The sequence below is a fragment of the Cebus imitator genome, unplaced genomic scaffold (genome assembly GCF_001604975.1).
Source record: "Cebus imitator isolate Cc_AM_T3 unplaced genomic scaffold, Cebus_imitator-1.0 Scaffold391, whole genome shotgun sequence".
Taxonomy (NCBI): domain Eukaryota; kingdom Metazoa; phylum Chordata; class Mammalia; order Primates; family Cebidae; genus Cebus; species Cebus imitator.
Window position 1 is genome coordinate 2,462,326 of NW_016107706.1, and position 24,489 is coordinate 2,486,814.

At 47.0% G+C, this 24,489-nt stretch overlaps 1 protein-coding gene across 3 annotated transcripts in view; it reads right to left on the minus strand.

Annotated features, from left to right (window-relative positions):
* Positions 1-24,489, minus strand: part of ITGA9 (integrin subunit alpha 9) — a 368,469-nt gene that overhangs the window by 120,603 nt on the left and 223,377 nt on the right. The gene's annotated exons all lie outside the window — the stretch shown is intronic.

Consider the following 24,489-nt stretch of genomic DNA (forward strand, 5'->3'; position numbering starts at 1 on the left):
TGCATTGTTGGATAATTCTTTGTTGTGTGTGTGGGACTGTCCTGTGCATTGTTGGATAATTCTTTGTTGTGTGTGTGGGACTGTCCTGTGCATTGTTGGGTAATTCTTTGTTATGTGTGTGGAGTTGTCCTGTGCATTGCTGGATAATTCTTTGTTGTGTGTGTGGAGTTGTCCTGTGTATTGTTGGGTAATTCTTTGTTGTGTGTGGAGCTGTCCTGTGCATTGTTGGGTAATTCTTTGTTGTGTGTGTGGAGCTGTCCTGTGCATTGTTGGGTAATTCTTTGTTGTGTGTGTGGGACTGTCCTGTGTATTGCTGTATAATTCTTTGTTGTGTGTGTGGAGCTGTCCTGTGCATTGGTGGGTAATTCTTTGTTGTGTGGGAGGCTGTCTTGTGCATTGGTGGGTATTTAGCAGCATCCCTGGCATACTCACTAGATGCCAATAGCACTGCACTAGTGGAAACTAAAAATTTCTGCAAAAACTGTCAACTGTCTCTTAGGGGACAAAATCATCCCTGGTTGAGAACCAGTGGGATAATTATACCTAGTGCTCAGAAGTTGGAGTAATTTGCCAGAATGACAACTCCCCACCCTCCCTTTAACTTCACCCCTCGCAGTTTTGACTTTGCAGCTACTCTCACCACGAGACAGACTTTATTCCCCCACCTCGAATTTGAGCTGGAATCATGGCTTGCTCTCACCAACAGAATGCAGCAGAAATGATGCTGTCTGTTCCAGGCCTAGATTTCAAAAAGCCTTGGAACTTCTACTCACTCTTTTGGAACCCTACAGGAGCCTGTGCCCGCCTGCTAGGAGATGGGAGCCACCAGCTAAACCATTCCCGTCATCTCACACATTTGGGTTCCAGCTGACCTGCAGCTAACCACAGACACATGGGCAAGGATGGCCAAGAACAGCTGAGCCTGGCCCAGAACTGAAAACCTGCCTAGCTGACCCCTAGAGTTACAAGGAAAGAGAAATGGGGGTGATTTGTTCCGCCAATGAATACAGAGCTGCTGTGGAGAACCAATGGGAAGCCTTCGAGCTATCTCGGTCCTGCCTAGCCCACAGGAAGCACTCGGGAAGGGGTGGCCATGATATGTGGTCACCCACCCACCCCCTTTGCAGAGCCTGTGCTGCCAGCCAAGGGCAGGGCAGCCCCAGCCTGTCCACACACCACTTTCTAAGAAGCCACGGCCAATTCTTCCTTTTTGGTTAAAGCCCCAAGGAGAGGTAGAACTGATATCCACAGGTGAAAACAGTAGAGAGGAATAATTAAACAGTAATTGCAGACCAGTAGCATGGATTTTCCTAGGCTCCAGGTGGTGAGATCCAGGTGGTGAGATCAAGCTCATCTACTGGAAAGAGGAGAAGCAGAGCCTTGAGAGAAGCGGAACGTGCACAGGCGACCCTGACGTCGCCTCATTTCACTTTGCACTTGTGTTCTCCTGGGCGCTGAGGAGTGAGATTCTGAACACAGAAAAACAACCAACTCAGAAGATACATGACAAAAGATGGCTATCAATTTTATTTGCTGTCCCCAAACCTTCAAAGTACTTGAGGGTACTGCAAATACAAAGAAATGTAAGAAGAACACAAACATAATAAAAACAGGAGAGGTGTTTCATAAATGTCTTCAAAGAAATCTTTTCCTTGCCTGCTGAAGGTGCAACCACTTCTGAGAACCCACTTAAACAGAAAAGACCTCATTGAAAAAAATTACTAAACATTACTAAATTACTAAATCCTTAAGTAAATATTTACAAATTACTGAAGTACATTTGATTTTTTTTATGTGAATTGCACTGAACTTTGTTAAGAAAGTTTTTTAAATTTCAGTATGAATCATTTTGTAAGCAGAAGAAACTTGTGATTAAAGTAAATCAGTTCCTTATTTTTACCTTTTTCAAAGTCTGGGTTTTGTTTGCTTAGGTGATAACTTCTTGTACAGTAGAGGTTAAATGTCCTAACTTTTAAGATAATTTTAGATTCAACATTTTTCTTAATTTACATCCAGTGTCAAGAACAGGGATCAGAAAGAAGCGAGGTCTAGATTCAATCCCGACCCCAAACCCCTCCAGAGCACAAACTTTTACTTGTTCATCTCTACGTAGAACATAGATGGTCTTTTCTTTGAGCCTATGGAAAAATCCTAGTAAACTGACTGTGGTTGTGAGAGGAACTGCTGATGCTTTTGCTCCAATGTCAGAAAGCAATTACAGGTTGAACTCCTGTTCTGGGATCCTGGGCTGGGATCAGGGTCGGAAATCGCTTAGAATACGCCTTAGATGTTCTGTGTCACTTCCTTCTGGCCCACCTCTGATGGTTTCAGCTTTGCACCATCTTCAGTAGTGTTCTGAGGGCCCCCAAACTCAGTAACCCCCTGGCCAGGGCAGGACAATCCATTCCTTGGAGGTAACCCTTAACCACCTGGGATTGGAGCTTGGGGGGTGAGTGCTCCAGTCTCCTGTCCTGCAGGCAAGCATCCCTGGGTGACTGTCTACATGCGTCTCAAAAAGTCTCAGCACCAATGGAAGTGACCTCAAAGACATACCCACTTTCAGGCTTTTCTTCCTTCTTTCTTACCTCCTGGGATCACTACTCAAATAAGCCACTTGCACCTATGCATCTATGGCTTCAGGCTTTGCAACTGACAGGTACCATTTACCCTTGAGTCAGTACATCTCAGGAAAAAGAATGGAAAACAGCACTTTGGGAAGAAGCAGAATCAAAAAGTCCAGACAGCCCAGCTGAGACCTAGAGGGAGATTTCCAGAGGGAGAAGATGGAGAGAGGGCATGTTGATAGCTTGAAGGGCTAGCAGGAAAAGTCCAGGACACGGGGTCCTCCTGGGGCCAACTCGTGTGCAGGGGAAGGAGATGGAGCCACAGCATAAAACTCAACTTGCCTGGGTCCTCACTCTGCAAAGTCAAACTTCCTCTGGTTTCACTTCCACCCCACGTTCGCACTTTCCCCCAAATGGCACGCCCGCCCCACAGAGCTGCCAGACTCTCTACCAGCCTTTCCATTTTTTGCTGCCTCTAGCGTTAAGTCCCCACCAGGAACAGAATGAATGGATGACTTCAGAAAAGGAAGATACCACATGGGGTCTGGCCCCACTACAACATTCCTTCTTTCCAGATGAACAAATGGGAGGACTGAGCAGCGGGTGAGAGTTTGCTCGGGCTGGGCCAGAGGAAGTGTTTTATACTAGAAAGTTGGGTGAATCACTGCTTTAAAAAAGCCCAAATGCTCCGTATGCATGCTCTTCCCTCTCACTGCCCTATTAATTCATGAGGCATAAGAAAAATAAAATGGTTGCTGTATACTTCCAGCCAAGTCAAAGAAACCTTATTTCCCAAAGCCAAAACTAATATTGCACACTGCAACTGGCTAGAAAGCAGGTAGAACATTTCACGGAATACACAAGGTACCCCTGAGCTGAAAAACGAGGGTTGGGAGGGGGCCTCAGAGCTCTTCTGCACCAAGCTGCACGTTCAGAGAGGCGGAAGAAATTCAAAGAAACTATTCTGAACCTTGATTTAGTTTTCTTAAACAAGGACCGAAAACCTGCTATGTCATTTGGCCTGTGACTTTCAACAGACCGTTTCGTTTCCCAGGGCTTTGTTCCATATGTAACATGCAATCTTTTAGGTCTTTTACAACGTGGGCTTCCACCCTTCTATGACAAGATTCAGATTCAAAGTTTGGATCCATCCACGAACTAATGACTGTCAGCAGTGACCACACGTGTAAACGGTACTTTTATAATAAAAATTCTGGTCTCCATTAAAAATCCTCTATTTTCATTAAGGTCAATTTTTTTTTGGCTTATCTTCTAAAGTAAGGAAAAATGATAATTGTATGCTTAATACCTGTTAAACACATGATAACTGCGCTGAAGGAAAGAGTGAATGCCATTGTGATCCCACTGCTGATCAGGCCAGCCAACACTCATGCCATTCTAAGCACCCACTTTCCCATCTGTAAGTGTGGTACTGACCAGAGGGGCACTAACTCCTTGAGACCCCTGAAATCGAGGTAAATCATTATCTTCACAATGCCTAGCTCTGACCCATGCAAACAAGGGAGTTCCTGTAATTCATTCAGTCTCTTACTGGTAGAAATTGCTTTTGACTTAAAGTAAAGCAAACAAAAATAATGGCTTTTATCCCATGAAAATCACAGATGTTTTACAATCCAGTATCACCCGCATTGTACTCTGCACACTAGGAAACTAGAACAGGATTCCCGCTGACACAGGATATGGTCAATGATTCCATAACTTACTGATTTCTTTGGTGTAAGAGTTTCAGACCCACCATGCCAACAGTACAAAGCCACCAGCATCTAGCAAGTCACTTGTGTTGTATTCCTGCAGAGAATCTGGGTTTTTCCCAATGATATAGGGCCTGAGTTGGATGGTGGTGGTGGAGTCAGAGACAGTGTGTGCAGACAGCCCAAGCCACCTGACTCACAAAGGATAAGACTTCACATTGTACTCCACTTCCAATCATTCAGTGCTCAATGGCAAATGAGAAAGCAGGATAGACCATGCTATTTCCACCTTCCCGGCCCCATTCAAGGGCAAAGCTCTCATAGGTGCTCTTCCTTTTGAGTTCACCTGGGGACAAATTAATTCCAGAGAGGAAAACCCAAGAGTGAGGCTGCTGCCAGCTTTCCAGGACCTGGAGTGGAGACATGTGGGTACCTCAAGAAAGCTCACTCCAGGGGAGACTGGTGGGGAGCCGGGTCTGTGTGCCAGAATCCTTGGGTACTGAAGGGAAAGCCTTGTTTAGACAAATCGCAGCTGTCTCAGAAAATTCATCAATGCTTCCTTGCCCATCGCCCCCCTGCACGAAAAACTGGCCAAGATGTAATGAGAAAGATCTAATTCACAAGCACCTGGCCCTCCAGAGGGTGATATCTACAAAGCCACGTGGGCAGCCAGCACACCCCATCAGACATGTAAATAAGCCTCTTTATGCAAAGAAGATGCATTACAGCACACTGGAGTCAGCCTGCCTGTGCCTCAACCCCAGTCCCACCACTCACCAAGGAAGCTGGCACCTGTGGCAGGGAGATTAGGTACCAGCCTGTCTGCGCCTGAATCTCAGCCCCGCCACTCACTAAGGAAGTTGAATCACTTCCTTAACCTTGCTAAGCCATGGTTTCCTCACCAGGAAAACTGAGATGGTAACTGCACATGCCTCACTGGCTCGCTGTGAGGATTAAACACGTTAATAAAAGTTAAGTGCTGAGCAGCCTCTGGCACATAAAGAAGCTCTCAGTAAGGGTCAGCTCCCACTCCCTGCCATTGCAGCTACGGTGGTTGTGTCTTCAGAGCAGAGAGAAGTGCAAGCTTTCTGCTTATTTTCACAAACATCAGCAGGAGTCTGCCACCAAAATCTGACAAACACACAGGAAATAAAATTACAGAGAAATCTTGTTTATGACTATAGAAACAAATATACTAAATAAAGAAGGATACGCAATAACCAAATAGAAGGTGAAACGTTTAAGATATAATTGATCTTTTTTAAAGGTCAAAAAAAGTAAGATTAAAAACTTAACATGTCAATAAGTATTAATAGTTAATGAAAAAGAAAGTTGTAATCTCAGCAACCCAACTGATCAAAAACTTTAGATTGCACTGAACTGGATTGGGCCTCCTTCAGAACAAATAATCTCTCAGAACAAATACTTTCAAAGTAGACTTACGTTAGGTTGTATTGCAGAGGTAAGATAATCCAAACAGGTTCATGTGAAGGAAAAGATTGTGGCCGTAAAAAAAAATTAAAACATATCTAATTGTTCAGATTGGTAATTTGGGAAGTTTCTGCTATGATAAACCAAGGTTACTAATTAAAAAAGGGGGGACCTATCTGTTTTAGGTCTGGTTAGAAGCAGACCCTGAGATGAGAATTTATGAGCAAAATATGTTCAAAAAAATATGTCCCCAGGGAGACCTACGAGGGAGCAGAGGAAGCAGCGGGACCTCCGTTCACCCCAACACCTGGAGCCTGCTGGGAGGCAGAGCTCTTTTGCTGTGCATTCCCCAGGGACAGGCCCCCTATGTGATCCACCGTTGGGTTTCAGGGTCTCTGGTTCCTAGGTGCTCAGTGTCAATGGAATTCTCAAGTCTCTTTTCAGAGGAGAGCTGGGCTGCATTTAGAAAGACTGAGCTTTCATAATGAAGATGCCCAGGCAAGGAGGTACCCCAAGACTGCACATTTTCCAACTGTGACTGTCAAGAGAGCGACATTCTTAAGAGGAGGGTTAGCAATTCCTCTCCTGCAGCTGACCACACAGTGAAGTCTCCCACAGCTCACCGCACTGTGAGGTCTCCTGGGCCACTTCCCACCCTCTCGAATACAGCCCCGCTCTCCTGCCTCATGGTTTTTCTCTGCTCCACCCCAGAGAGCAGCCATCTCATTTTTTGCCTTTAGAGAGAAGGTTTTTGGTAAAGCTTTAGAGAATTGCATTTGCCTTTTGAGGAGAGTCACTACAGATAGAACAGAGCTCTCTATTCAAAGGCCATGGGCTTTGCAAGGTCCTTCTTTAACCCTCCCAGAAGAAAATGGATACCTTGGAGAAGACCTCTCAATGCACAGCTCTAACCACCTGGCCAATCTGCAGGAATCTGTCAGAGGCTGTCACTGTCTCACACAGACATTCCCCTTGGATGAAGGCAAATCTTCATCGGGGAGAAATGCATGCACAGTGGACAAAACACAAGCTCAGTGTTCAGATAGGCTGGGCTCGAATCCCAGCTATGCTATTTCCTGGCTGCATCATCCTAGAGCTGAGAAATCTTTCTGGAGCCCCAGTTTCTTCATTTTTATAATGGCTCATTGTGCCGCTATAGTAGGTGATTGTAATTACCATGACTGTCACCCAGCTTCACAGGGAGACCTGTACCCTCACCACCTAAGCCCTTCTAACTGGTTTCTGCATGTTGGCAGCCTTGGCTACAAACAGGCTCCTCCAGTGCTAAATTAATCACGTTTTCCCCAATCCACCCTGGGCCTGAGCCACACTCTAGTGGGCCATGTACATCTGTTCCCAGACTCTGAGAGCTCCCTGAAAGCAGAGATGACCTCGCTGTGTCCCCTCTGGAGGCCAAAGCTTCCAGATGGCCTGTGTGGTTGGAGCGCTGTATTTAATCTCCTCAAATGCTACAGCCCGTGAACGGCTGCTCTGCATTCTGTATTTTGTCTTAGTGAGGATCAGAAAGAAGGGTGAATGACAGAGAGATGGGCCCAGTCACTGAGGAGCGAGGCTGCCTCGTCTGTGAGGTTGTCACAGGTTGTAGCAGACCCCACTGGTGCTCCTCCAGATCTCCTGCCCCATGTCTCCAGCTGCCAACACCCGCAATTGTTCACCTGAGGACGTTTTCTAGTCATGAAGCTGCTCTAGCCCTGTAAACAGCAAGCCAGCAGCGTCAAGATCTTAATGCCTTCAGGAGCAGCCCTCAGTCAACAACTGTTGGGGGCAGGTGGATAAAGGCCCCAGACTCCTCACCACTCAGGAAAAAGAACCGCAAGGAGCTTTCTGTGGACCCAGGGCTCCCCAGTGGAGTAAGCCCAGCTGCCCCGAGCTGTGGCTGGCTTGACCCCCTGTCCTTTTCTGCTGCTTTCTCTTCTCTCTCTCACTTCATAATATATCCCCTACCTTCACCTCCCAGACAAACTACAGGTCCTTAAACTTGAATTCGTATCTCAGGATTTGCTTCTGGGGATACCTAACCAAGATGTGGGTGTTACTTGGGATTGTTTTAAAGAACCCATAGCACAGATGATCTCAAGTCCGTAGGATTGAGCATACACTCCAGCCCTACGAACGGGCTGCAAACGTGGGCTACTGCAGAAACCCATGTCAACAAAGAACTGTTCTGGCTGTAAACAGATGTTGGCTTCAAATGAGGGGTACATGGAGGAATCTGCAGGCATGGCCTTGGTCCACTGTCTGTCACCCCTGAAGGCACAGACATAGGCTGCTCCTCAGTGATAAGTTCCAGCATCAACGGACCTAACTCACTTTTCAGGCCTGATCCCATACAGCAAGACGTGACCACCAGGTGGGGGGAGCCTTTCTCTGATTTCTGATGGTTTCCGTTTTCAGGGAGATAAGGAATTAGCATACTTCTCCAATCCATTACATTGTTTACTAGTTTTTAAAAACTACTTTACTTAAAACTACGAGTGTAATATAAAACAGTAACTGAAAGAGTGCTCATAAAGTACAGAGAAAGACATATCCATCTTCTATCCATTATTCAACAAATAACAAATATTCAGTTTATTTAACCATCCATTAGTTTATTCAACAAATAATGAGATCCTATCACATTAGCACTGCTGTAGTTACTAGGTATGAATCACTGAATAAAAAGTCATTCCAGGCCAGGGGCGGTGGCTCACTACGTAATCCCCAGCACTTTGGGAGGCCAAGGTGGGTGGATATCTTGAGCTCAGGAGTTCAACACCAGCCTGGGCAACATGGCAAAAACCCCATCTCTACAAAAAATACAAAAATTAGCCAGGCATGGTAGTATATGCCTGCAGTCCCAGCTACTCTGGAGGCTGGGAGGATTGCTTGGTTCTGGGAGGTGGAGGTTGGAGTGAGCCAAGATTGTGTCATTGCACTCCGGCCTGGGCAACAGAGTGAGAGCTCGTCTCAAAAAAGTCATTCCGTATTACATGGATAAACCTAACCTAATTCCAGCAGGAGGATTAAGACAATCAGCAACTAACAAACAGTACGCCAGAGAGAGGCAGTGGCTCACGCCTGTGATCCCAGCACTTTGGGAAGCTGACAGGGCAGATCACTTGAGGCTAGGAGTTCGAGACCAGCCTGGCCAATATGGCAAAACCCCATCTCTACTAATAAGACAAAAAATTAAATTAGCTGGGAATGGTAGCATGGGCCTGTAATCCCAGCTACTCGGAAGGCTGAGGCAGGAGAATTGCTTGAACCCGGGAGGCAGAGGTTGCAGTGAGCCGAGATCATGCCACTGTATACCAGCCTGGGTGACAGAGGGAGGCTCTGTTTCAAAAAATAAAATAAATAGTATGCTAGATGGTCTCAGGTTCTATGGAGAAAAGCAGGATAAAGGGGACAGGATAGGGTGTTTGGAGTAGCAGGATATTTCTCATTAGGTGACGTTTAAGCAGAGACAAGAAGGAAATAAGAGAGTGGCCTATGGGCCTATTTAAGGGAAGAGCCAGTGTCAAGGCCCTGAGTCAGGGGTAGGCTTAGCGTGTTTCAAGGAGCAGAGGAGCCCACTGTAGCTACAGTGGAGAGGACAAGGGAGAAAGTGATAGGATGCGTGTTCAGAGACGCAGCAATGGGACCAGGTCTTCTAGGTATTACAAAAAGCTAAGCTTTACGATGAGATGAGAAGCCACTGGAGGCTTCTGAGCAAAGGAGTGTAAGAGGTAAAGGTGGAAGCACGGAAACCAACTATGAAGGAGGCTATTGTGAATCAGTAATGAGGCAAAACACGATGGTGACTCAGACCAGGATGGAAGCAATGGTGATGGTGAGAAGTGGCTGGATTATGAGATATTCCATAGGATCAGCCAACAGGCTACTTGAGAAACAGATGTGGGGTATGAGAGAAAAGGCAGAGCCAAGAAGGATGGAGTTGCTGTTTCCTACAAGTGAAATAGGTGTCAGGAGGATTAGGAATCCACTTTTGACATCTTAAGTGTGAGAAACCTGTTAGACAGAAAGTGGGGAGGCTGAACAGGCAACCTGGTACCCAAGGCTGGAGTTCAGGAGTTGTCGGCATGTCCATGATGTAAAGCTGAGACCTGACGAGCTCATCCAGGGAATGCATACACACAGAATAAAAGGATTCCAAGGACTGCACCCTGGGGCTCTCCAGTGTTGAAAGGCTGGCAAGACAAGGAGACTCCAACAAAGGAGGCAGAGAAGGAGTGGTCAGTGAGGAGAGCTGTGGTCGGGAGTGTCCCATAGCACAGGAGAAGAAAAGTGTCCCCAGAAGAAGCGGGTGGAAAAGACGTGAACAGGGATTTTATAAAGTAAGCGTCCCAATGGCTGAGGGGCACAAGAAAAGGTGTTTATTTAGCCATAGGGGAGATGCAGATCTCAACCACCAAGAAATACAATTACATACCAGAATGGATAAAATGAAAGTGACTGACAATACTAAGAGTAGACAAAGATGGGGACCAACTTGAACTCTCATATATTGCTGGTGAGGGTGTAAAAGGCGGAACTACTTTGGAAAGCTATTTGGCAGTTTCTAACCCTTTGATCCAGCACCTACACTTGCTAGCATTTATTCAATAAATTTAAAAAGTCCACAGGAAAACTGGTACAAAAATGATCATAGTATCCTTATTCATAGAAGATAAAACCAGAAACAACTTTAAGGTCAATCATCAGGATAATGGAGAAAACATATTGTGGCTTATTCACATGATGGAATTCCACATAGCAACAAAAAAGAACATGCACTAATAATTAATATATATTAATATACATATACATACACATACACATATAATATGCATTAATCTCAAAACCAATAGGTCGAGAAGCTAGACAAAAAGCACATATTAGATTATTATGTTTCATACAAAATTTAAAAACAGGAAAATTGATCTATGTTGATAACAGTTCAAATATCCTCTCTGGGAGGGGGTGCAGATATTGCCTGGGAAACAGCATGAGGGGATTGTCTGGAATGTTCTGCTTCTTGATGTAGGTGGTGGCTACAGGGGCGTCGACATGTATAAAAATTACTGATCTGTACACTTACGTGTGTGCATTTTACTGTATGTAAATTACACCTCAATTCTAAACATGCTATTAAAGACCTCCCCCCATCCCCACTAAAAAAAAGAGGTAGTTGTTATCTGTGCCAATAGATGGTGACGGGTCCAGAAAGAAGGCTGAGGAACAACTACAGGAGTTAGCCAGGGGGAGGCCATGCTTGTCCTGTACGTTACCTGTTAGTACACAGCCAGTCTGAGTACAGTCGCCTCTCCAGCCACTCTCTGCCCAGGGAACCCTTTTTCCTTTACGTTAGCTGTACACAGACACATTCTCTTTGTCTCAATCTTAGGCCATGGCAGCCTCTGAGTGACTTTCTCATCTCTAAAAAGGGAGCCCCCTGACCATTTTAAGTTGAGATTTTCCTCTGAGGCCCTAGGCATCTCACCCTGTTTTTTTTATTTTCATACAAACACCCAATGATCTTGTTAAAATGCATATCCTGACCACTCAGGGCTGGGGCCTGAAATTCTGCATTTCTAACATGCTCCCAGGGGATGGCACATCGCTGGTTCATGGACCGCATTTGAGTAGGGGGCTAACAATGACATGATTACACTTCCAAATAACTTAAAAAGACCAGGAAAATAAAAAAGGGGCTGCCTCAAGCATCAACATAATTGTGCCATGGCCACCACCTTAACAGAAGTACCATGTTTAGACTGGGGACAGTAATAGCTACGCTGGGCTGGGTGGACTGCAGTTCAGGCCCGGGTTCTATTTTAAAAAGGAAGATGGCAAGCTAGAGACAGCACAGGGAGTGAGGAACAGAACAGTGAAGAAGGGCCTGGAAATGATATACACTAAATGGTCTGAAGGACGAGGTTCTGGAACTTGGTTCTATTGCACGGATTGGCCTAAGTAGGGAGCTGCGGCACCTCTGCTAAAGGACAGGAATCCAAATACATGGACAACATCATTGAAATGGCTTCATTTCATGAAATAATAAATACGCATGTCAGTGAGGATGGATAAGGTGGACAGATAAAGACCACCTTATTTATCAGGGTCTGACATCTACCAAAGGGAATGGACTCACCGGGTGTCCTTCCCCAGCTCTGCTGCTAATCTCAGGGATACACACTCACAAACTGCCTCGCTCAGGTCTCTGCCCTGCTGACTCTGCTGGTGCTTCCCAGTGGCCACTCTTCCCTCCCTCCCAATAAACACAACTCTGAGTCTGTCTAGAGTGGCAATGTGCCCGGCTGAGGAAATTCATTTGCCACCCCGTCTTGTGGCATGGTTCTGGCCAGTGAGATGTACGTAGAGAATGTCAAGTGGAGCTCGAGGAAAGCTCTTTAAAAGGGGGCAGACATTTTGTCCTCTGTCCCCCTCCTCCTCCTTGCTTGGAATGCAGCTGTAGTGTTGGAAGTGGAAACCAAAAAGCAGAATCAGGGAAAGAGCAGCCTTTGAAACCCCCTATGAAGACAGACTGAGAGGAAAGACAGAAGGAGCGGGGTTCATGTGGGCACCATGCAGGTTCATACTAGCCCTGAAATGCCCACCTCTCAATTTATTATTGCCAAAGAAAAACAAAAATCTCATGAGGATCAGCTGCTAAAAAAATTGGCTTTTCTGTTACATATATCCGAACATATTCCCAACTGATTTAAAACACAGACTTGCTAGGGAGAGCAGGACAGGCTCACTAGTTATGCCCAGATGCCTGAGTACGAACGATGCCAGGGGCCACCACACATCACAGGCAGAGCACGGGGCAATGGAAGCCCAGGCTGTCTATAAGCCCAGCTTCAAAAGGATAAAATGACAGCTCTGGCAAGCTGGGTGGTGATGGACTGCAGCTGTACATTCACAGTCTCTGTTAAATTCCACACGCATCTATATATGTCAATTCCCCAATTCAGACGCTGGCAGAAACATCCCGTGTGCAACTGACACAGAATATCACGCAAACACCTCAAGCGTTCAAAGACCTTCATCAACATGCTTGTCATACACCCTTCAGAACATGAAGGAAACCAGCTGCAGGTAAACCTACTGTGGAAGACAATTTCAATGCCCCACCCAACGCTCCGTGGACTCCCTTTATACGCACACACTGTGGCTTCAGTCTTCATTGGCTTCCAAGAGCCAGGACTGTGGGTCTTCTTCTGCCCTGAGGCTATTGGAGCCCTGCTGTCTGTACCTCACCCTTGGGTGGAAAGTGCCTGGGACCTTCATTCCTCCCCTAGTGGCCCTTAACCAATGACTGGTGTTGAGAACAAAAACCCAGCTTCCTAACCTGGAGATGGGCCAGTACCGTGGTGTAACTCACACGTCGAGCCCCCTTGCAGACAGGCTGAGGCCACACTCTGGGGGACTCTGCCTGAGTTTCTGTCCTACCCTGCGTCTCTCCACTCCCTGTCTTCCCCTGGAAACACCTCCTTCGTGAACCACTTGCATGTGAGCCCTCATCTCAGGATCTGCTCAGGGAAACCAGACTAGGACACCGAAGTTCTCGATTTTTAAAATTTTATTTCATTCGCCTTAGCTTAGCCGTTTATCGTGGCTTTCTTTTTAAAAGATGCTGTGCTGCTTTAGAAAAAAGATTTAAAATCCAAGACTGCCCCTTTTCCTCTTAAAAGAGGAAATTATTAAATTGCTGTTTTGCAATTAGCTAGAAAAAAAAAATCCAGAGGTTTAACACATGTTTTCTAAATTCCCCCCACGGATTCACTCAAGTTTTCAGCTCTGGGAAACGTCCTTCTTAACTGATCCTTGTCGGAGCTACGGCTCTGTTGACATTTCTAAAGCAAAACATAGCCTTCCTTCCAAACGCAGTGAATACACAAATGAAGCTTTTCATACACGTGAAAGCTGAGCCCCGCCACGGAACACTGAAGCAGCCTTGTGATTTGAAATGGACATCTGCGTTTCTCCACCACTTCCTCACTGCCCACTGCTGCAGGAAGGGCCCAGCCTCTCTCCCGGGCAGTCCCCGTCAAGGCTGGGGGCTCCCTGATGCTAGGCCCACAGGTAATCCAGGTGAGGAAATACAAACCCTGGCTCGGGGTGCCTGCTCCCCGCCACCTCCTCTTGTCCTCTCAAGGAAGAAGGGAAGGGCCTACAAAAGGAACCAAGAAATGCCGCAGGGTCTCTGGGGAGTGCCAGTTTCCCTCTGATAAGCGGATGGGAAGACCAACAAAGCAAGATAAAGAGCTTGCCTTTGTGTTAGAGCCTCAAGTGGGCCTAGAGCCAGGTGAGGCTTTTCTACCTGGGGTTATGCAGGAAGTTCAAGGTAGAGTCACCAGGGGGCTGGGGGCACTGGATTAAAGACAGGAAGGGGGCGGAAAAGACTTATTATTTTCTGAGTATCGACATCCACCCTCAGGGCTCTCTTACCAGGGAAAGCAGCAAGTTCATTCATCATCTTAATGGCCGGGCCAAGATGACTACAAACATCTAAGGGTTGCATTTTACTTGAGGCCACTATTAACTTGAGGAGAGACACCAGAGAAAGCAGAACACAATGAAAATCAGTTCTGGCCCTGAATGCCAGCGGCAGAGTGAAGGAGGGCTGTAACCTGCCGCAGCACCGGGAATGAGGCGCACTTCTGCCTAAGAACCATTCTGTTGCCCAATGCTTGATTTCCCGGCTCTGCTTAAACAAATTGCTTTGTTCGCCTGCACAGGTCCAGTTTCTGCATGGAAACTTCTGTCTAAAAACAGGCCAAAGCACTCCTTCAAATAAAGGTATGCAAACACGTAAGTGTTTAAGTTCTTCCTGCTGTATCTAGATTAGCAAGTGTCTGTTTTCTCACCTGGCGCCATCTTGAGTGGGCTGCCCTGAACGCGAGGACAGAACCACTCCTGGAAGAAAGGGACCGCCCTTTCTGCGGTAAAGGCAGACACAAACTGAAGAATCACTTGATAAGAAAATAAACTTACAAGCCCTCGATGCCTTTCATCATAAAAAAACAAGCCACTGAAAGCCCTGAAGGTTGACCTGGTACCTTACTGCCTCCAAAGCCCAACTTGGAAGACCAGTTTACTTTGGAACTCAAATTACACTCCTTAGAAACGGCAAAAGTGTGCTTCCCTTCTAAGGTCCTCACCCCTCCCACAGTGCCCTGCCGTGGAGGAATTAAGGACCTAGGGCCTATCCACCTATCTCAGTCTCTCAAGGGGATTAGAAGACGATGCAACCTCTCATCAGCCAAATTCAGTGACTTACGGCCAACTGATGCCAGGCACAAAGTACACTGCTCATGAGCTTACAGTGCTCTGTGCACTGCAGCATGGTCAGGAGTGAGGACTCTTCCTCACCTGTCTTCCTTCCAGAAGCCCCGACACTGGGCCTCTACCTTCCTGGCCTGTCGGCGCTGTTCCTTTGTTCTTCCTGTAAGAGGTCTCCAGCCTCTGTTCTTCCTTCTCTGCTCTCAGTCCAGACCTCACTCAAAACCCACCAATGGCCCATCACTGCCTACCTGAGAAAAAGGCTGAATCCCAAACCACATTCCTCTAGCCCTTTGCAGCAGCTGCCTCCCTGCCCAGTCTGAGAGACTCAGGACCTAGCCCCCTGCCATTGTTTCTGGAGGGCAGTATTCTCCTCATTCTCTACACTTCGCTGTCATGTATTACGTGCATCATATATTTGAACAATTACATATCTTGGGTTTTAAAGAGTCAATGTCCCTAAACCAAAAACTCCAATACTTAAGCAAATGGTAAGTAAATGAAAAAAAAAAAAAAGCAAGCAAGCATTATTATTATTATCATTATTTTGAGACAGAGTCTAACTCTTGTTACCCAGGCTGGAGTGCAATGGCGCGATCTCGGCTCACCGCAACCTCCGCCTCCTGGGTTCAGGCAATTCTCCTGCCTCAACCTCCTGAGTAGCTGGGATTACAGGCACGTGCCACCATGCCCAGCTAATGTTTTGTATTTTTAGTAGAGACGGGGTTTCACCATGTTGACCAGGATGGTCTCGATCTCTTGATCTCGTGATCCACCCACCTTGGCCTCCCAAACTACTGGGATTACAGGCCTGAGCCACCACGCCCGGATCAAGCATTGTTTTTTTAAAAACCAGGAGTCACGAAAGCCACCACATTTATTGAACTGACCTATATTTACTGCTTCCTATTTTCATGTAATTTTCTTAAATATGAGCAACTCATTAAATTAAAAAATGTTCAGTTTAACACTGTCTCTATTTCTTTTTTATTGTATGTAGACACACACGCACACACACGCGTGCGCACACATACACATACACCCATTCTCTCTCTCCAGCCTTAAGACAATGACTCTAATTTTCGGTTTAAAAGGAAGAGCTATCACCCCCTGACATACCTTCTATGTTCTATATTTCGACGTTATTTTCCTCTTCTCCCTCAGCATTTAATCTTGGTCTGAAGTAGGTGATCAATATATCTCTTCTGGGCAAATGAATGAGCTATAACTACCATGGTAGGTACCCATCATATACAAGCGGGACTGACTGTATGTATTGGTACAGGACTCATTTAATCCTTGGCACAATCCCCACTTCACAGAGAAAGAAACTGAGGCACAGAGAGAAGACCCTTGACCCAAGGCCACAATGGCCACAAGAAACAGCGTTGGAATCTCAACTCTGCATCTGCTGGTCACCAAAGCTACACTTTCCTCTATTCCACACTGGTTGCCTGTTATTTGACTTCTGGCAACTTCTAAAATTTGAACTCCAACTTCTAAAATTTGAACTTCTTGCAATCACTGTGAAGTACAAATATTCCAGCCAGCAAATAGTTTTCAAAACATCATGAGTTCTAAAAATTCCATGGACACTACATTCCATTGACCCTCTCCACTCTTCTCCTACCCCAGACACTCACACACTTGAAGTCAGACTCTCATCTCCTTGGCTCGTTTATCTGCTGCCAAGGGAAGAAATGAAACACAGTAAGGCTACAGACAGACTAAATTCTACCAGAAACACAGATCCATGCCATAAACAAGCAGGCAAGAGAATGGGACTAGAACATCCGGAAAACAGCCAGGCTGGTGGCCTACAGGCTAGATGCAGTCACTGGACATGTTTTGTTTGGCTCATATGATGTTCAGAGAACATTTTAATTAGCTGCCAAAGTCATAATATCTCTGGGTTTTATAAGAAAATGAGAGTATGGCCGCCCTGGCCCTCACTTCCACCTGGCAACCGCTGAGCACTGCTGTGAGCCCACTGCCCTGTGGGTGCCCTCACTCCCACCTGGCAACCGCTGAACACTGCTGTGAGCCCACTGCCCTGTGGGTGCCCTCACTCCCACCTGGCAACCGCTGAGCACTGCTGTGAGCCCACTGCCCTGTGGGTGCCCTCACTCCCACCTGGCAACCGCTGAGCACTGCTGTGAGCCCACTGCCCTGTGGGTGCCCTCACTCCCACCTGGCAACCGCTGAGCACTGCTGTGAGCCCACTGCCCTGTGGGTGCCCTCACTCCCACCTGGCAACCGCTGAGCACTGCTGTGAGCCCACTGCCCTGTGGGCGAGGCTGGAACGTTCCATCTTCCCACTGTCTTCATTGCTTCCTCCTGCCTCACCCTGTCCTCTTCACCCACACCACACCTGCCTCACCCCACTCCTGCGCACTGCCAGATTTATGCTACTAGATCTTGCATGAGAGCCTCCGTGAGGCCCTGTCAGACCAGCTTACAACTTCTAGGAGCCTAGAAAGTGAGGTGCTCAGGTTAGAGATACTTCTCACCCTGTGGGCCTCTCCAGCAGAGGCTGATGAGCCCCGCCCACATGCCTTGTACTCCCAGGATGCTGCAGTGCACTTCCAGCTGCCAGCGGCTGTATCCCGGGAGCATCTCTGTACCCAAGAGCATTTTTCCAAAACCATGTAGGTTTCTCCTGCCAAACACATGAGAGAGCAGAAGTACCGGGAATGTAAATAGCCCCAGGAAACCTCAATTCTTGACTCTTGGGGAAAGGAGTATGAATCTCCCAGCTCCCCCACTCCTCCTAGAGTTGCCCTGCGAGCATAAGCCCCACTGCCCACTGTGGCAGCTGGTTTCACAGCTCGCTTTTCATTCACTACCTCCTGCCCGTATCATTTCACCTCCCCGCCACTGTTTCACCTCCCTACCATATCACTTCACCACCACCCACCACTGTTGTTTCTTGCATCTCCCAAAGGAATTTCCCCGAATTCCTTGCTATCTGGGAGACCCAAACCAAGACACCATCTCATGCTGTGTAGAAGAGTTGGGCCAGGGTGCCTGCACCCCTTGTTCTCCCTTCTCTCCCAGCATGGCCTCCTCCGTCACTCTGTGGCAAGCTGCTGCATCTTCTTTGTACCCAAAAGTCAGCTGGGCGCCCTCATGCACCTGGCTTGATGCTTATCCTTTCACACCCATGTCTGCTTCCATGCAAGCCGTAACAGTCAATACCATGAAGATGTATGTACACATGACTCCAGCCCCTTCGAGTTTTTCTCCCCCACCTACCCCTGGGCACATGAGGCATTCATGAGTGCAGAAATCCAAAATAGGCTAAAAACAATATAGACTGAGGTGGGGAGGAGAGACTTCTGAGAATCTATGAGTGGAGACAGGCCTGTAACAGCAAGCATCAGATTTCTAAAATGTCCTGACATCTCCCTGCCACCAGATGTGTTATTGGCCCTTTGTTCTACCAGAACATGGGCAGCCCCTTTCCATCCTACTGGGTGCTCCTCTCCTGCCCCTCGTCCTTTGCTCTTTTCTGCCCTCTCATCCCTGCTCCAGCCCAGGTCCCTCCTTCACCAGCCAAATAAACTGACGCATCCCATCCACCCTAGTTCTGCAATGTAGGCATCAGCTGAGTGACACCAGCTCCTTCCTTAGCACTTATCCAAGGATTCTGCCCAACACGGCACTAGCTACTGTGGTAAAGACTTGCTTCGCCTTGTCATATCTATGCTTCAAACGACTCTGCAGTACCTCTGTAGAGCAGCTGGCACCTTGTGCTTTAACTGCTTACTGACACGCCTTTGGCCCCCACTAGGCTGTGAGCTCCCTGGGAGCAGGGACTAGATCTTTGTGTCGCCCTGTGGCTGGAACAGTCCCTGGCATGTAGCAGGTACCCAGTAACTGCTGTCCAAACAAATCCATGGCTGTTCCACAAAGGCAACAAGAGCCAAAGCCCTTTGTACCAAATGGCTCCACAGCAAGAAATTAAAACAAGGCTTTACCTTGACTCCAGGGCCACACAGCTGTACATCTGTGCATCTCCAGGGACACCACTCTTATATTTCATGGAGGAGTCGTCTACCAGGAACCCAGTGTGAATGGCGACTCTGTGGTTGTGTGATGCAGCGGTTATCTGTTCTTCCTTACGCTCCTTTTTGACCACACCCCCCGCCTCCCCTGCCTGCCCTGGGAGCTCCCTCTCACTCCTCCCACAGGGCACCCCAAGAATCATCACTCTGTAGTGAAGCTTTGCTGGTTCCTTGCCCGGCAGACAACATGTGCACTGGGCCTGCCCCTGAAGACACCCAGCTGGCGGCCATTATACCCTGAGCTCTGGCTGGACAGCACACACCAGCCAGCCGAATAGCCACCAACAGATTAAACCCTCTTTTATAATGCGTTTTCAAGTTAGCTTTATTTAGGAGAGAAAAGAGCCAGTAGACGGTCATCCATGTATACCCCATGTTTTTATCAGCAGCCTTCCCTCAAAAGAAAACATAATCCAGAATAATCTATGAAAGTGGTCTTGCATTAGAAGAAGATAGAAAAATCCATTGCAGGGGGTATTCTGTACTCAGTCCTAGAAGCTAATATATAATTAATTGGCTGTGTGATGACAGAGAAGACAGGAAACTTTGGAGATCTGGGCCTTGAGTTTCTCTGTAACTTTGGACAAGACGAATAACCACCCAACCATCCACCCAGTCAGCCATCCACCCACCCATCCACCCAACCATCCACTCAGCCAGCCATTCACTCACTCACCATCCACCCATCCACCCAGCCTGTTATCCACTCACCTGCCCATTTATCCACTCAGTCAGCAATCCCACCCACCTATCCATATAACCATCCACCCACTCGCCCGCCCAGTCACCCAGCTGGTTATCCACCTACACACCTATCTACCCACTCAGCCATCCACCCACTCAGGCATCCACCCACCCACCCACCCATCCATCCTGTGGACAGATCCAGTGCAGCCAGGTGAGAAGCCTGCACGGGGAGTCCCTGAGCTGAGATTTAAGGGCAGAGTAGTTCATTGAACAAAAATGGAGGTGGCGGTGATTCCTGGGTAAAGGCAGCTTTGGCATTAAGTGGTGACTGACTGAAGTGAGTATGTGAGGACATGGTGAGCCAGGGTCTGGCGAGGAAGGCAGGCACGTAGGACCAGGCTCAGGACGGCCTCTCATGAAGAACTGAGGAGTCTGAACTCCTTCCTGAAGAAAGTGAAGCAGAGGAGTCACAAAGTCAACTTTCTTCTCAGATTGTTATTGGTATAACTGAGATTATAGGATTATTTTAATTAAGCTTTTAAATTATGCATTTACCATGGCAATACTTTTTTTACATTTGCTTACTCTTGTTAAGTATTCATAAAAATTGTTTTGCTTCATTCTATGTTTATGTGGCTGCGGTACACTTTTTATTCAACTACTTCTGTATTCTTGAGTGGCTTATCTGTAGATAACTACTTTTCATGAAGTTCTCATGGTGACTACAGCAGATGCAGCCAGGACCTCGCTCACATTCCCCAGAACCAGCCAGAGTCCTGGTCACCTGAAGCCACGCCCCTCCAGGTCAAAGGCTTCCCACATCTTTCTGCCTGCGCTGTTTCCTGGCCCCAGGGAGTGGGGGCCATACTTAGAGAAGGCTGGAAGTGCCAGAGTTCATGCCCAGGGTTCACGGTTCTGCATGATGAATAACAGGAGCTGGGGGATCAGTCCTTCGGCAGCTTCCTCACCCTGGAGGGGAATGGATCTGAGGTGTGTTACACACAGTCTCTCAGAGGCTCTGAGGAAGGCAAGCCCAGCGTGCCCACAGCAGTAACCTGCCTGAAAGTGCAGCTTTCCTGTCTTTCCTCTCTTCTCTATCTAAATTCACCGCTGAGAAGTCCCCACCCCCAAATAAACTACCTGTACCTACATCATTGTATCAGGGTATGCTTTTGGGCAAATCCAAACTAGAAGACGTAATAGCCTATGAAGTCTCATATATCTGAGGATATCTTTAGTTTGACTTCACAGTGGAGGGCAAGTTGGCTGTATACAGAATTTAAAATTCACAATGGAATATACTGTTCGAACTTTGGACGTTAATGTTACAGAAAAGTCTGTAGAAACTAGTTTCTTTGCTTTCTGCTAAGTGTTAATCTTTAAAATTAAAAATTTCATGAAACTATTTGTAGACATTATTATTATTATTATTTTGAGGCAGACTGGACTCAAAATTACCAGGCTGGACTGCAGTGGTACGATCTCTGCTCACTGCAACCTCCGCCTCCTGGGTTCAAGAGATTCTCCTGCCTCAGCCTCCCAAGTAGATGGGACTACAGGCGTGCACCACCACACCAGCTAATTTTTGTGTTTTTAGTAGAGATGGGGTTTCATCATGTTGGCCAGGATGGTCTCTATCTCTTGACCTCATGATCCACCCACTTCAGCCTCCCAAAGTGCTGGGATTACAAGTATGAGCCACCACACCTGACTGACATTAAAATGTTTTAAATATTTTTTCCTGGGGTCTGCTGCACTCTTTTTAGGAAATGGAGACCCTCCTTTGCTGTCTAGGGAATGGCTTCTGTTCCAATTATTCTGGAACCATTTCTCTGCCATTCTCCAGTTGCCACCTTCCACAGTATAGCCCTCACTGTCATCCTTTCACATTGCTTTGTTCTTTTTCTCCTAATTCTCAGAGCTTCTCAGAAATACCTCCACATCATTAAATCAGCTTTCTGTTCTGCTGATTCTGCTCTTTCCTGAAGATAACATAATTTAATTCTGCCACTGATTTCTTGGTTTCACTGTAACATTTCTTTGCCCCGTCCATAATATTTATCTTTGCTTGCCTCCCAGTCCACTGCATTTTCATACAGTCTATTGTTCTACTATCTGATCTTTCACTACTTTCGTTTTTTTTTTTTTTTACTTTCATCGAGAACAAAAGTAGATGCTCTGTAAAACTGTAAAATTTACTTTTGTTTTCTCTTTATAATCTTTTTAAAAATTATGCATTCCCTCTCTATCTTAGTCATGCTTTTCTTAGTTTATGCATTAGAATTGTTTCACAGGCCCCTGTTGACCCTGTTAGGCCTGTGTATTGTTAAACAGGTTGGGTGTGCTCTCCTGATGCTCCTCACTGGCTCCTGGGAGCTGTTAGAATCCTGCTCAGGGCTGGGTGAGGCCATTTACACCCCCTGTTTATAACCTTGCAGCGCGGCTGGAGTCCCGAAAGGGGAGTTTCTGTTTCTTTTCCCTTTCTTTTCCTGCCACCCTGAGGGTCGTCTTGCCCATTTGCTTTTCTGGCTGGCCTTGCCTCCACAGCAGCTACAAGATGCCTCCATGCTCCATCACCATTCGGGAGCTAACACTCACCACGTCCCAAAGAGCCCCAGACGTCTTGTCAAGTTTCTGCCGAAATGAAACCTAGGGTTCCTTGTGCCAAAGGTTTCAAAGGTGGCCGGAATTCAATGGCAAAGAGAGCAGAATGATGTGTTCCCACTTTTTTCCATGGCCAGCTACAGTGGCCAGTGGCTTGTACTCACGGCCTTCCCAGGTACATTATCTTTGACTTCCTAGAGCCTCCTTGTCCAGTATGCTTGGGAGGCTACTCACCACCCCCACATCCCCGCAGTGGCCAATGACGAAACAGGGGTAGAAAATGATGCTGTCCCCTACAGCTTCAAGGGGGGACAATTCTGGAGAGTGATTTATGCTCCAGGGCCTCCCCCACCTCTTCCCAGCCCATAAATCAGAAAAAGGCTAGCTTTGACCTGACAGCACACCCCTCCCAGCTCTTCTCCTGCCTGCCCCTGCTCCCTCGCCCCTCTTCTTCTGAGAGTGCTCCTCCAATAAATCACACTGGGCCTCATGCAGTGAGGAAGGGATAGGGACATGAGTGCAAAAAGTCCCTGGCATACAGCAGGTGGTCAAAAACGTGACTTCACGTCCTCTGAGAAGTTGTGGAGCTAAGGATACGATCATTTGCTGGTACTAACCTCTGCAAAAGACATTCATCATAATTTTGCTTAAAATAAAAACTGGGAATAATCTAAGTACAGAGTAAGAGGAAATTTTAGGTAAATCCCTAATATATCCATATGGAGATTACGCAATCTCAAAGCTAAAAAGAAAAACATGGTAAAGTGGGAGCAAAGCAAGATATAAGAGGCCACTGAGTTTATAAAATAACATGACTAAGTTCTATATAGTGGGGTCAGCTCTGAACTTTCTAGCAGCTAATAAAGAGAATGAAGCTTAGTCAGTCACAAGGTAAAAACAAGCCAAAATGCTCAGGGAAAACACAGCTATTTCTAAGTCTGAGGCTGAAAAGAAATTTCTCACATGGGTCCTGAGTGAGAGAAATCTGTGTAATGTAATGACCCGGTCACCAACTACATCTTTTCAGTTACCACAGAGACGAGTTCCACGGGTCAAATCCCCAAGGAAGCCCCTCTCCCCCTGCCCACCATCCCACCCTGCACAGGGAGATGGCATCACAGCACATGCGATTCTGTAAAAGATACTGTGTGTGTGGCCAGCAATACTTGAACCCAACAGATATTTGGTTCTCTCTTGACTGGGCTTAATCCAGGGCTCATTTTTCGGGTGTAGAAAGTGGATGGAAAGTCCACTCCTCCTGTAGTCCTTGGTTGCTTTTGTGGCCTCCCTCAACCCTGGAACTCCAGAAAGCTACAAAGTAGCAGGGAATCTGAGATGACTTCTTGGCAAGTTTTGGAGTGCCTCTACCGTAGGCGGCTCTGAGCATTTCAGCTGCCCCCTAAGCTGGGCAGGCTTGGCACACTCCTGTCAACACTATGGAGCCCACAGAGTATGTGCCTGAACAAACGCCACTGACCTGCTCAATGTGTGCCCCGTGCTCACTGGTGGGCAGGGGGAAGCTTTTCCTTAGAAAGTGATTTTGGTTCTGTTTTAACATCAAGAACAAGGCACCCCAGTTCAGTGCCGTAGATACTAAAAAACTGTTACAGCTGAACAGCTGTAACACTCAGAGCAACACTGGGTAGAGGGGAGTCAACTTCTGTCCACTTGTCCCCACTTGTTGTCTGTGGGGGAGCCCGTTCCACTTCCCCCGAGAGGTGTGCACTCATGGTGATTATGGGTGGGGAGAACGGCAGCGCTGTACCTTTGAGTCATGTTATCTAAACTTCATTCAAATTAATTCACTCTAACAAAAAAATCATTCCATTTGTGGAAATAATTTAACTGCCTCAAGTCACTATAATATGTCAGGAAGGCCAGGCGCAGTAGCTCACAAAGTGCTGTAATCCCAGCACCTTGGGAGGCTGAGGCAGGCAGATCACTTGAGGTCAGGATTTCGAGATCAGCCTAACCAACATGCCAAAACCCTATCTACCAAAAAATACAAAAAATTAGCTGGGTGCACACCTAGGCTCCCAGCTACTCAGGAGGCTGAGGTGGGAGGATCACTTGAACTCAGGAGGCAGAGGTTGCAGTGAGCCAAAATCATGCCGCTGCACTCCAACCTGGTGACAGAGCGAGACTCTGTCG